We start from the raw sequence: 12965 nt of genomic DNA, 5'->3' as shown, positions 1-12965 counted from the left end.
AGATTTTGGCTATTGTGAATACTGCTGCAATGAACATACAGGTGCAGATGTCATTTCTATTGTGCTTTTTTGCACTCCCACGATATATTCCCAGAAGTGGTATTGCAGGATCATATGGAAGTTCAATTTCTAGTTTTTGAAGGAATGCCCATATTGTTTTCCAAAAAGGCTGGACTAGTCAGCATTCCCAACACAGTGAAAGAGTGTCCCTTTTTCCCCACATCCACGCCAACACTGGTTGCTTTTGCTTTTTTGAATGTGTGCCAGTCTCTGTGGTGTAAGAGATATCTCATTGTTGTTTTGATTCGCATCTCCCTGATGATTAGCGATGTAGAGCATTTTTAATGTGCCTTTCAGCCATTTGTATTTCTTTTTTGAAGAAGGTTCTGATCATTTCTTCTCTCCATTTTTTGATGGGGTTGGAGGTTTTTTCTTGTACAATTGTACTAGTGTCTTTTATATCCTAAATATTAATCCCTTATCAGATGGGTATTGGGTAAATATTCTTTCCCATTCCATGGGCTCTCTTTGTATTTTGGTCACTGTTTCTTTTGAGATGCAGAAACTTCTTAGTTTAATGTAGCCCCATTTGTTTATGTTTGTTTCCAGCTGCTTGGTCAGTGGTGTTTCATCCTTAAAGATACTTTTACCTTAAATGTCATGGAGGGTTCTGCCTACATTTTCCTCCATGTACCTTATGGATTAGAATTGATATTGAGGTCTTTAATCCACTTTGATCTGACTTTTGTGCCTCGTGTTAGACAGAGGTCAGAGTTCATTTTTTTGCAGGTAGTTGTCCAGTTTTCCCAGCACTACTTGTTGAAGATACTTTCCTTGTTTCACTTCACACTTCTTGCTCCTTTGTCAAAGATTAAGTGATCATATATTTGAGAGTCTGTGACAGAATATTCAACTCTGTTCCATTTGTCTGCAGCTGTTTTAATTACTACTGCTTTGTAGTACAGTTTGAAGTTGGGGAAGATAATGCCACCCATCTATTCATTGGGGGTTTATTGTTCCATATGAATTTCAGGAGTGCTTTGTCTATTTCTTTGAAAAATGTCATGGGTATCCTGATTGGGACCACATTAAATTTGTATAGTGCTTTGGGGAGTATTGTCATTTTGATAATGTTAATCCTCCCTATCCATGAGCAGGAGACGTGTCTCCATTTCCTAGTGTCCTCTTTTATTTCTTAAAGTAGTGTTTTGTAATTTTTTATAGGTCCTTCAACTCTTTAGTTAAGCTGATTCTGAGGTACTTGATTTTATGAGGTACTGTTGTGAACAGGATTTTTTTTTAATGTTTCTTTCTTCTCTTTTATTATTTGTATTTAGGAAAGCCATGGACTTTTGGGTGCTGATTTTGTAGACTGCCACTTTATTATAAAACCTATTGTTTCTGGGAGCTTTTCTGTAGTCTTTAGGGTTTTCTAGGTATAGTATCATATCGTCTGAAAATAGTGATAGCTTGACCTCTTCTTTTCCTATCTGGATACCCTTGATATCTTTTTCTTGCCTAACTGCTATAGCCAAAAATTCCAGTACTATATTGAATAAGAGTGGTGAGTGCAGCTAACTGTGCCTTGTTCCCCATCTTAGGGGAAAGGTTTTTAGTTTCTCACCATTGAGAATGATGTTTGCCGTGGGCTTGTGGTAGATGGCTTTGACTATATTGAGCAAAGTTCCTTCAATGCCTGTTTTGCTGAGAGTTTTCATCGTAAACGGGTGCTGAATCTTGTCAAATGCTTTCTCTGCATCTATTGATATGATCATATAGTTTACATATTTTCTTTTATTGATATGAAGGATTATGTTGATTGACTTGTGAATGTTAAGCTATTCTTGCATCCCCAGAATGAATCCTACTTGATCATGGTGTATGATCTTTTCGATGAGTCATTGGATTCTTTTTGCTAGGATTTTGTTGAGGATCTTTGTGTCTGTGTTCATCGGGGATATCAGCCTGTAATTCTCTTCTTTGTGGTATCTCTGTCTGCTTTTGGTATCAGGGTGATATTTTCTTCATAGAAACTGCTTTGAAGTGTTTCTGATTCTTCAATTTCCTGAAAAAAACTTTAAAAGGATTGGGAGTAAGTCTTCTTTAAAGATTTGGAAGTAGGGGGAAATTCTAAACAATAATGGTGTATCTTTTTTCGAAATAATGAATGTAATCGATGTAGAGAAGAGTTAAGTAGAAATCATCTGCCTCACAGGCATATGGAGGGGTGGGAGGAGGGTATGTTGGGGTTCTTGGTGGTGAAAAATGAGTACTGGTGAAGGGAAAGGTGTTTGATCTTTGTATAACCGAGACTTAAACATGAAAGCTTAGTAACTTTTCCCACAGTGATTCAATAAATAAATATAAAAAGAAAAATAAATAAATAAAAAATTAAGGTGGAGTTCATGCCCAATTCAATCAGCTAATCAGTGGCTGAATAAATAGCAGTACTCTTACAAAAAAAAATCCAACTCCATCAAAAAATGGGGTGATGAATGGAAACTTTCTCAAAGAAGAAATCCGAATGGCTAAAAGGCACATGAAGAAATGCTCTACATCATTAATAATCAGGGAGATGCAGATCAAAACAACAATGAGATATCATCTCACACCACAGAGACTGGTCTACATCCAAAAAAACAAAAGCAACCTGTGTTGGTGCGGATGTGGCAAGAAAGGGACCCTCCTTCACTGCTGGTGGGAATGCCGACTGGTTCATCCCTTTTGGAAAACAGTATGGATGATTCTCAAAAAATTAGAATTTGAGCTCCCATTTGACCCAGCAATACCACTCCTGGGAATATATCCCAGAGAGGCAAAAAAGTATAGTCAAAATGACATCTGCACTTGTATGTTCATTGCTGCACTGTTCATAATAGCCAAAATCTGGAAAAAACCTGAATGGGAGAACAATGGAATACTACGCAGCTATTAGAAAAGATGAAGTCATGAAATTTACATACAAGTGGTTCTACATGGAAAGTTATCACATTAAGAGAAAAGAGCCAGAAAGAGAGGGACAGACATAGAAAAACTGCACTCATCTGGGGAATATAAAGTAACAGAATGGGAGACAAACACCTAAGAATAGTTGAGATAAGTACCAGGAGGTCTGCTCCATGGCTTGGAAGCTGGCAGCACATGCTGGGAGAAAAGGCAGCTCATATAGACAAGAGAACACCAAGTAAAGTATGTGTGGAGGATTAGCTGGCATGTGAGATGTGTGCTGAAAGTAGACTGAACATGATGGCCACTCAACACCTCTATTGCAAACCACAACACCCTAAAGGAAAGAGAGAGAAAAAGGGAATGGTCTGCCACAAAGGCAGGCGGGGTGAGGGGGGATGGGGTGGTGGGAGGGCTACTGGGATCATTGGTGGTGGAGAATGGGCACTGGTGTAGGGATGGGTACTCAATCATTGTATAACTGAAACCCAAGCACGAAAGTTTGTAAGTCTAAAACTGTACCTCATGGTGTTTCACTAATAAAAAATAATTATGTAAAAAAATAAATAAAGATTTGGAAGAATTCACAAGTGAATCCATCTGGGCCAGGACGTTTGTGTTTGGGGAGACTTTTTAATTACCGTTTCAATTTTCTTGATGGTGGTAGTCTGTTCGGGTACTCCAGGTCTTCTTGGTTCGGCCTTGGGAGGCTATAGGAATCCAGGAATTTATCCATTTTCTTGAGGTTTTCTTGTTTCGTGGCATAAAGTTTCTCAAAGTAATCTCTGAGGAGCCTTTGAATTTCTGTAACTTCTGTTGTGATGTCCCCCTTTCGATTTCTGATTCAGTTTATTAGGGTTTTCTCTCTCCCTTTCTTTGTGAATCTTGCTAGAGGTTTGTTGATGTTTATTTTCTCAAAGAACTAGCTCTTGGTTTCATCGATCTTTCAAATTGTTTTTTGGGTTTCCATCTTGATAATTTCTGCTTTAAGTTTTATTATTTCCTTTCTACTATTGGGTTGGGCTCCTTCTGTTGGTTATTCTCCAAGCTCTTATGCTGTGAGGTTAGGTTACTTATGTGGGCTCACTCTTCGTTCCTGAGGAATGCTTGTAGAGCTATAAACTTTCTTCTTATCTTCTTACCACAGCTTTTGCCATGTCCCATAAGTTCTGATAACTCGTGTCCTCTTTTCATTCGTTTCCAGGAATCTTGATTTCCTCTTTGATTTTCTCTCTAAGCCACTGGTTGTTCAGTAGTGAGCAGTTTAATTTTCATGTTTTTTATTTGATATTCTGTTTGTGTGTGTGAGTCACTTCTATTTTCAGTGCATCATGGTCTGAGAAGATCGCTGATACAATCTCTATCTTCTTAATTTTATGAAGGTATGTTTTGTGGCCCAGCATTTGGTCTATCTCGGAGAATGTCCCATAGACACTTGATAAGAATATGTATTCAGTTTTTGAGGATTAATTGTCCTGAATATACTAAGTTCCTTTCTTTCATTTTTTCCCTCAGATAAAGTATGTTCTTGCTAAGCTTGAGTCTGATTTACCTATCAAGAGGTGCTAAAACAGTATTGAAATCTCCCACTAGTATTGTGGAAGATTACTATCGATGTCTTTCTTCAAGTCCATGAGTCGTTGTTTTAAGTATTTTTCTTGTCCCTTATAATGTTCCATTTTAATGATTATGTGTTATCTTAAATGATTGTCTTGAATTGCTGATAGAGGGTAATTGAAGCGTTAATTCATTTATCTTAAAATATCACCTTTTTGAAAGGTTAAAACTGCATAAGTTGTCAAGACTCAGCAATGATTTACCCATAATCTTACCCAGATTCATAATACAACTGATGTTGGAATAAGAGCACTCAGTTCTGCTCAGGAAGGATATATGATGCTTAAGACTGTTTGCACACATAATACACAGCTGTTAGGAAAAATTAGGAAAGTTTCATGCTGAATGAATGAGTCAGATGGATAGGGTTATATATAGAATGACTGTAGGTATTAAAAAAAAAAAAGTATGAAGCTAATACCCAAGTTCAGGGAAAACAGGCCAGGAGGACTGGTCAATGGCTGGTAATTACCATAAAGAGGTAGGGGGTAGAAGGTAGTAAAGGTAGAAAAGGCTACATTCTGACAACATAAGTTGAAAATGATCACTCTGTACAAGAACTGAGTGTTGAAAGCAGGTAAAAGTACATACATGATAACATATCAGCATCAATATTGCAAACCATAATGCCTAAAATGAAAGAGAAAGAGAAGGAGGTGCCTGCTATAGAGGTAGGCTGAGTAGGCTGAGGTGGGTGTGGTTTGGGAGGTGAGAGGAAAACTAGGGACATTGGTTCTGGGAAATTACACTTGTGGGGGAATGGGTGTTGAACATCTTATGACTGAAACCCAATCATAAACAGCTTCATAATGCTGTCACTGTCACTGTCCTCCTATTGTTCATTTATATGCTCAAGCGGCCCAGTAACGTCTCCATTGTGACAATTGTTACTGTATTTGGCATATCGAATGCGTCACAGGTAACTTGCCAGGCTTTACCGTGTGGGCGAGATACTCTCGGTAGCTTTCAGGGTTCTCCAAGAGGAGCGGAGGAATCGAGCTTGGGTTGGCCATGTTGGCCGCTTGCAAGGCCAACATGGCCTTTACAGCCTTACCCACTGTACTTACCCACTGTACTATCGCTCCAGTGGGTAATGCTGTAAAATTTTAAAAAATGGTACAGTTGCAGACTTACAAATTTTCCCACCACCACGGATCCCAGTATCCCTCACCCCCATTCTCCCCATCCCACCCTGCCTCTGTGGCATTCCCTTTTGTTCTCTCTCTCTCTTATTGAGTGCTGTGGTTTGCAAAAGAGGCAATGGGTAACAATCATGTTTGGTCTATAGTCTACTTTCAGCATGCTTCTCCCATCCTGGGAGGATCCTCCCAACACCTTTATTTGGTGTTCCCTTCTCTATCTGAGCTCCCTTTTCCCCTAGCATATGTGGTTGGCCTCCAAGCCATGGAGTAAAATTCCTGGTATTAATCTCGGCTATTCTTGGGTGTTAGTCTCCTATTTTGTTACTTTATGTTCCCCAGATGAATGCAATCTTTCTATGCCTATCCCTTTCTTTCTGAGTCACTTCGCTTAACATGATACTTTCCATGTAGTACCACTTGCAACTGTACCTCATGATGTCTCACTAATAAAAATTAAAAATAAATAAATAAATAAATAAATAAAAAGGTGCAAGTCAGGTAGAATAAAAAATTAAAAATGGTGTAAAATAAAAAAATAACATTTTTTAAAGACTGTTTCCATGCAGGCTTTGCTAACCAGCCAAGAAGTGCAAATGAAGAAACACAGGTTGCAATCATGGGGCATGCTACACCAGGTACTGACAAGACTCTAGTTATTAACATCATGTACACTTACTGGGAGATCCTCCACATTACATTTAAACAAAGGCTTTTCCTTTATGAACATTTAAACCATAGCAATGTCTTTAAGGCCATACCATGTACATTCTTAAATATTATACACATGCATCTAAAGGGGAACCCATAATGACATGAAATGATAATGTAAACCCAACAAAACTATTCTCTGCCATATATTTTGGCAAAATACACCCAATACACACATACAGTATTCTTAATTTTTTTCTTTCATTAACACACTTATCTTCTAACATACTCTGACTTTGTCATCAGTATTCATATTCCTATTCTTGCTTTGAATAGAAAGGCTTAGTCTTCAAAGTTTCCAGGTTCTTAATTTCCCACCCACTTAAAAAAGGTAATAAATAATGGGGCTCACACTCTTGCTCTATTTGTATTCTTTATTTCTGTTTATAGATCTAAAAGACTTTTCATAAGGAACAAAAAAGAGAGAAATTAAACATGTGAGGACTCCAAAAAGCAGTTTAGGGGCCAGAGTGATAGTATAGTGGGTAGGGCATTTGCCTTGTGGTGGACCAGGTCCTGGTTCAATCCCAGGCATACTATATAGTCCCTCAGCACTGTGAAGAGTAGTTCCTGAGTGAAGATCCAGGAGGAACCCCTGGTGTACACCCCAGGTGAAACCCAAAAAGACCAAAAAAGAGCAATTTATTTTATTATTCCCCTTCACAGGAAGTTCTAACCTCTGAAGAAGGCTGCTTGAACTTACAGCAGAAAGCAAAGCATTGGCAGAGGGAGACACCACTGGCTTCCCTTGAGAGCAGTCATCCAATCCTGTTCCTTCTCCTCACCTTAGTCCTTTGTTCTCTCCTTCTCTCCTTTAAACTTTAACTTTGTCCTTACTTCTGCCCCCTCAAAAAAAAAAAGGAAAGTAGCGTCATCAATATAGCCACACAAGACAATCTGCTGTTTCTTGTACACATGCCCTTAACTCTCTCAGGCAGGGGCCTCCTTACATTTCATATTCTTTTGGCCTGTGTCTTTTCTCACATCCTCATGCTTAAACCCTGTTCACCCTCACAGTCCAGATGAAAATTCTAAAACTTGAGAACTTAGTCCCATACTAAATTCTTCCTGACATGGAGAGTTCCTTTTCCTTTCTCTTCTACTTTCTTATTAACTTTTCTACTTTCTAAAACAAAATAAAAGGGGAAAAAGACAATCCTAAAACTTTAAAATGATAATAACATTGTATCTTGCATGCAGCCAAAGCTAATTTGATCCTCTGTGTCACACCTGGTCCTCAAGCACAGAGTGATTCCTGAGCATATAGACAGGAGTAAGCCTTGATAAATCACACCTGGTAACCCCATAGCTAGAAAATCTGTCAGATACTATCTCAGAATATTCAAGAAACTTATTGCTTCCATGAAATGTTCACTCACACTGAAACAGATGTTTAAACATAGTCCTACATTTGCATGGAGCTATGGGAGAACACCAAATCATCCCCGCCCTTGAGGTTCCAGCATGGTCAAGGACCTGGTTAGAGCAGGCCTGGGGAGAAGAGAGAATGTAGAAGGATGCAGCAGAGAGCATTTGACAGTGACAGAGCACTATGGTTCCAGAATGGGCTGAGATCAGTGGTCCCCAGAATGGGATGAGATGAAGAGCTTGTACAAGAGAGAAGGGAAAGGGCATTGGGGTTAAATAACTCTCCCCCTCCAGGAACAAAGCCAGTACTAGGATTATCCACAGAGGTTCCCAGGGAAAAAATTTAAAGAGGCAATCAAGCCATGTCTCTAGAATGAGCAGATCTAGAAATTTTATACCTTGTCTATAGAAAGGAGGTCATCTAGGACAAATGTTTACTTTGTCCATGCATCATTGAAACAATTTTAAGGCCAATAGGCATAAACTGAAACTTCCTCTAAGTATTGGTAATCAGATAGGATACTTGTCTCTTATCTATGTACTGCTTTCATAAAAATGAAGTTGTAATAGAAGTCATAAACTCAAATATTTACAGGGCTTAGAGATAATGATATGAGTCAATGGCCCTAGAAGAACAGTATGCAGACAAGGATAAAAGCCAAATGACTCTTCATCTCAATGTCAGAGCCATTAGGGAGTTCTAGAGAGTGGCGAGCTGGAAAATGCATGCTTGCTCTTACAGGACAAACCATGGCATCACATGCTCTACTGTCGTAGCATGGGAAGGTAGGGCTAGCGTTATCATATCTTCTAGTTTTCCCAGAGAAGCTGAAAATCCTAATGATTTTTATGTGAATTATCCTAACTTAGAAGTATTGGTAGCAATTTTATAAACAAAATCTTAGCATAACTAATCTTTTTACTTTGAGTACAAAAATTACACAACGCATGAACCATGAAGTCTAAGTAATTTGCAGTTCATTCTTTCAATGATTTGTTTATATGGCCATCTGTTCAGTTCCGTGATTTCAGGAACAATATCTCATTTATTTTTGAGTGTCCAGCACCTATACTACGTATTACTAAGTGATCAACAAATGTTGACTAGACTAAAGTACAATATCATCAGCAGAATCGCTTCTTTAGTGGCTAGGGTTCTTATGGGACAAAAAAAAACTGCCCTGAAGCCAAATTATAGAAAAATCTATTTACCTTGCAGTGCCAACTAGCACAGAGTATGCTCCAGTGCCTTCTTCTTTTTTTTTTTTTTGGCTTTTTGGGTCACACCCGGCGATGCACAGGGGTTACTCCTGGCTTTGCACTCAGGAATCACTCCTTGCGGTGCTCAGGGGACTATATGGGATGCTGGGAATCGAATCCGGGTCGGCCGCGTGCAAGGCAAATGCCCTACCCACTGTGCTATCACTACAGCCCCTCCAGTGCCATCTTAATCCTAGTTCAGTATCCTCTCTAATTCTCTTCCTAGGTAGTCATTTCGCATGAGTGAAGTCCCACGGAATGCAGGTTATGCGGAACTTTGTGACCTTGGACTCTGGGCTCAATGGGACCCAGGAGCAGAGATCCTCGGCCTGCATCCCCTAGTCTCTGGGGACCCAGGGATCACACCCATAAGACACCTCCTGATGGCACCAGATAATTTCCTCATCAGACTCCCTCCAGAACTAACTAATGGCTGCTTCTCCGGGAAGGGAGCAAAAAAAGAGGCCATGCCACCGGACTTCATGCCAGGCTGTTTTCACTCGAGGAGCCCCAGAGGGGGGCAGGTGAGACCCTTCCTGCCCCAAGGGCCCTAGCCCTGGCAACCAACCTCCACTACCCAACCCCCACCAAGCTCCAGCCACTTTTCACATGCTTAGGATAAGCCTCACACATGAGTGAACATATTCCTGGACCTCGACACATCATAAGACACTCTCTACCCAGTTCTCATAATTACCACACCATATTTGATGGGGTTCAGATGGTAGACAACAAATCGTAGAGGGATATATATATATATATCCATATATATTTTTTTCCAGAGAGTCCTGCAAGCTACTGAGAGTATCCCACCTGCATGGCAGAGCCTGGCAAGCTCCCCGTGGCATATTCGATATGCCAAAAACAGTAACTATAACGGGTCTCATTCCCCTGATCGTGAAAGAGCCTCCAATACAGAAATGTTGGGAAGGACAAGTAAAGAGAGGCTGCTAAAATATCCGGGCTGGGACAAATGGAGACGTTACTGGTGCTCACTCGAGTAAATCAATGAACAACGGGATGACAGTGATACAGGGACAGTGATACAGTTAGTCATTTCATTATTAGTAAAGTAAGCATATATCAAAAGATGCTTTTTGGTTCATTTTAAGCCATTCACACTTAAAGTGATTACTGAGTCTAATCAAACATGCAGAATATGGAGAAGCAAATCATAGTAGGGGGGACATCCCATTAAAGAACAGTACCAGCAAAAAAGAAAAGAAAAGAAACTGAAATACCCAATTCAATCAGCCTAATCAGTGGCTGAATAAATAGCAGTACTCCTACATTTAAAAAGAAAAGAAACTGAAATAAGCTATAAATCTTTGTATTTTTTTCTTCCAAACTTTTATTTTATTAAAGTGCCATGATTTACAAAGTTGCTCATAGTTGAGTTTTTCTTTTCTTTTCTTTTTTTTTTTAATTTTTATTAGTGACACCCAAGAGTGGCAGAGATTAGTACCAGGAGTTTTGCTTCATAGTTGGGTTTTTGACATGCAATGTCCATCACTAATCCTGTCCCTCCCCAGTGTCAACTTCTCACCAGAAGTGTTCCCAGGATACCTCTCCTACCACCACCACCACCCCTTTCCACCCAGCCTCATCCTTGGCCCCAGAGTAAAGGGAGGAGAAGAAAAAAATAGAGTGAAGGGGAAAGGGAAAGAGATTAACCATACAACCATTCAGGAATCTGATTAAATTATGAAATTTCTAAATTCAAAAAGACGTTTACTACCACACTGCTGAAAAGTCATCTGCACGTCTATGTTCACTGTAGCCCTACTCACAATAGCCAGAATCTGGGAAAAAAAACAAGTTCTCGAGACCACACAACTGGATAAAAAAAACTATGGTACATCTACACAACGGGATAGTATACAGACACCAGGAAAAATGAAGTCATGAAATTTGTTTATAAATGGGTGGACATTGAGAGTATAATGCTGAGTTAAATGAGTCAGAAGGAGAGGGACGGACAGAATGTTTGCACTCTTTTGTAGGGGAAAAAAGCATAATATGAGACTAATACTCCAAGGACAGTAGAAATAAGGACCAGATGGACTGATCAATGGTTTGAAGCTTGTTACAAAATGTGTGTGTATGTGGAGGCATGGTTGAGAGGGCAGTTAGGATAGAGAAGAGACCACTATGATAGCTGGAAATGACCACTCTGGACAAAAGCTGAGTCCTGAAAATAGGTAAAGGGATAAACATGAAAATCTTTCAGTACCTGTATTGCAAACCATAGGTGAGCAGAGAGAGAGAGACAGAGAGAGAGAGAGAGAGAGAGAGAGAGAGAGAGAGCCTTCCATACAGGCAGACTGAGGGAGTATGGTAGAAGGAAAACTGGGGACATTGGTGTCGGGAAATGTACATTGGTGGAGGGACAGGTGTGGGAACGTTTTATGACTGAAACCCAATCACGAACAACTTTGTAACTGTGTATCTCATGTTGATTCAATAAAAATAATTAATTGCTTAAAAAAGTAAACAAAAAGATAACTTCCAAGATACATAAATTCTGAATTATCAAAAGTTTACAATAAAATTTAAAATATTAAATGATACCTGAGGCAAAAGTAATATGCAAAGACACCCCAGTCAGTTCTATCAGATGTCCAACAGGCTAGGAGAGAGCAGAATGTCATATTCACAATCCCAAAAGATAAAAACTCCTAGCCAAGAGTACTCCACACTGCAAAATTATCACTCAAATAAACATTTACCCAGATAGGCAAAATCTAATGGAGTTTACTATCCTCAGGACTGCATTATAAGAAATGTTCAAATGTTCCTTTTGTAGGAAAACCTTCATAAAAACTTGAACATGGTGGTAAATAACTGCACAGAATAAAAAGTGACCATTATAAACATGAGTTAACAGGAAACCATCAAAAAGGACATGAATGCTGAAGAGATAGCACAGGAATTAAGGGCTCATTCAAATCAGAATGGACCTCGGTTTAATGCTCAACACAAACATTCTGCAGGATAGATCACATACTAGGACAAAATTCTAACATACACAAATTTAAAAATATAGAAACCTTGCCAAAATCAAAACAACAATGAGATATTATCTCTTATTAGTGAAACCTGCACACATCACAAGGAACAAAAACAAATAACCAGTGCGGTATGGCTGTGGGGGAAAAGGGATTCCCATTCACTGCTAGTGGGAATGTCAGTGTTCAAGCTTATTTGGAAAACAAAAGGGACACTTTTCAGAAAATGAGAAATTGAGCTTTCATGGGACCCAGCTATTCCATTTCTGGGTATCTCCCCCAAGGTCATAAAACTCTATTTGAAAAAAGACATCTGCATTCCTATGTTCATTGCAGCACTATACACAATTGAAAATAAGCCAACTGCCCAAGAACAGATGACTGGATAAAGAAACCATATGTGTGTGTGTGTGTGTGTGTGTGTGTGTGTGAGTATGTATAGAAACCATATATATATATATATATATATATATATATGTGTGTGTGTGTATGTATACATGTATATATGTATATATATTTCTTTACATATATATAAAGAAACACATATATAAGCCACCTCTGGCTGGCGCCAGATAATCTCATCATCAGCCACTATCCAGATCCATGTCCTTCTATCCCAGAAGCAAGCATAACATGATGTTCGCCATAACCATGCTGCTGGACTCCGTGTCAGATTGTTTCACTTGGGACACCGTGAAGGGGGCAGGTGAGACCCCACCCCAACCCAAGGGACCCATGTTCAGCAGGCGATAACTTCCAGAACTCAACTGCTACCATGCTCACGGCTGCTCTCCACACACTTGGACCGAGCCTCACCCATAAGTGGACCTCTTGTGACACTTCATACGACACACCCTATCCATACTCCAAGAGTACTGCACCACATTTGATGGGTTTCAAAGTAGGAGGTAACCAA

This window comes from Sorex fumeus, unplaced genomic scaffold (assembly GCF_029834395.1).
Source record: "Sorex fumeus unplaced genomic scaffold, SorFum_2.1 ptg000020l, whole genome shotgun sequence".
Classification (NCBI taxonomy): Eukaryota; Metazoa; Chordata; class Mammalia; order Eulipotyphla; family Soricidae; genus Sorex; species Sorex fumeus.
The sequence above is the reverse complement of the archived record's forward strand: the minus strand, read 5'-3'. Positions refer to the sequence as shown.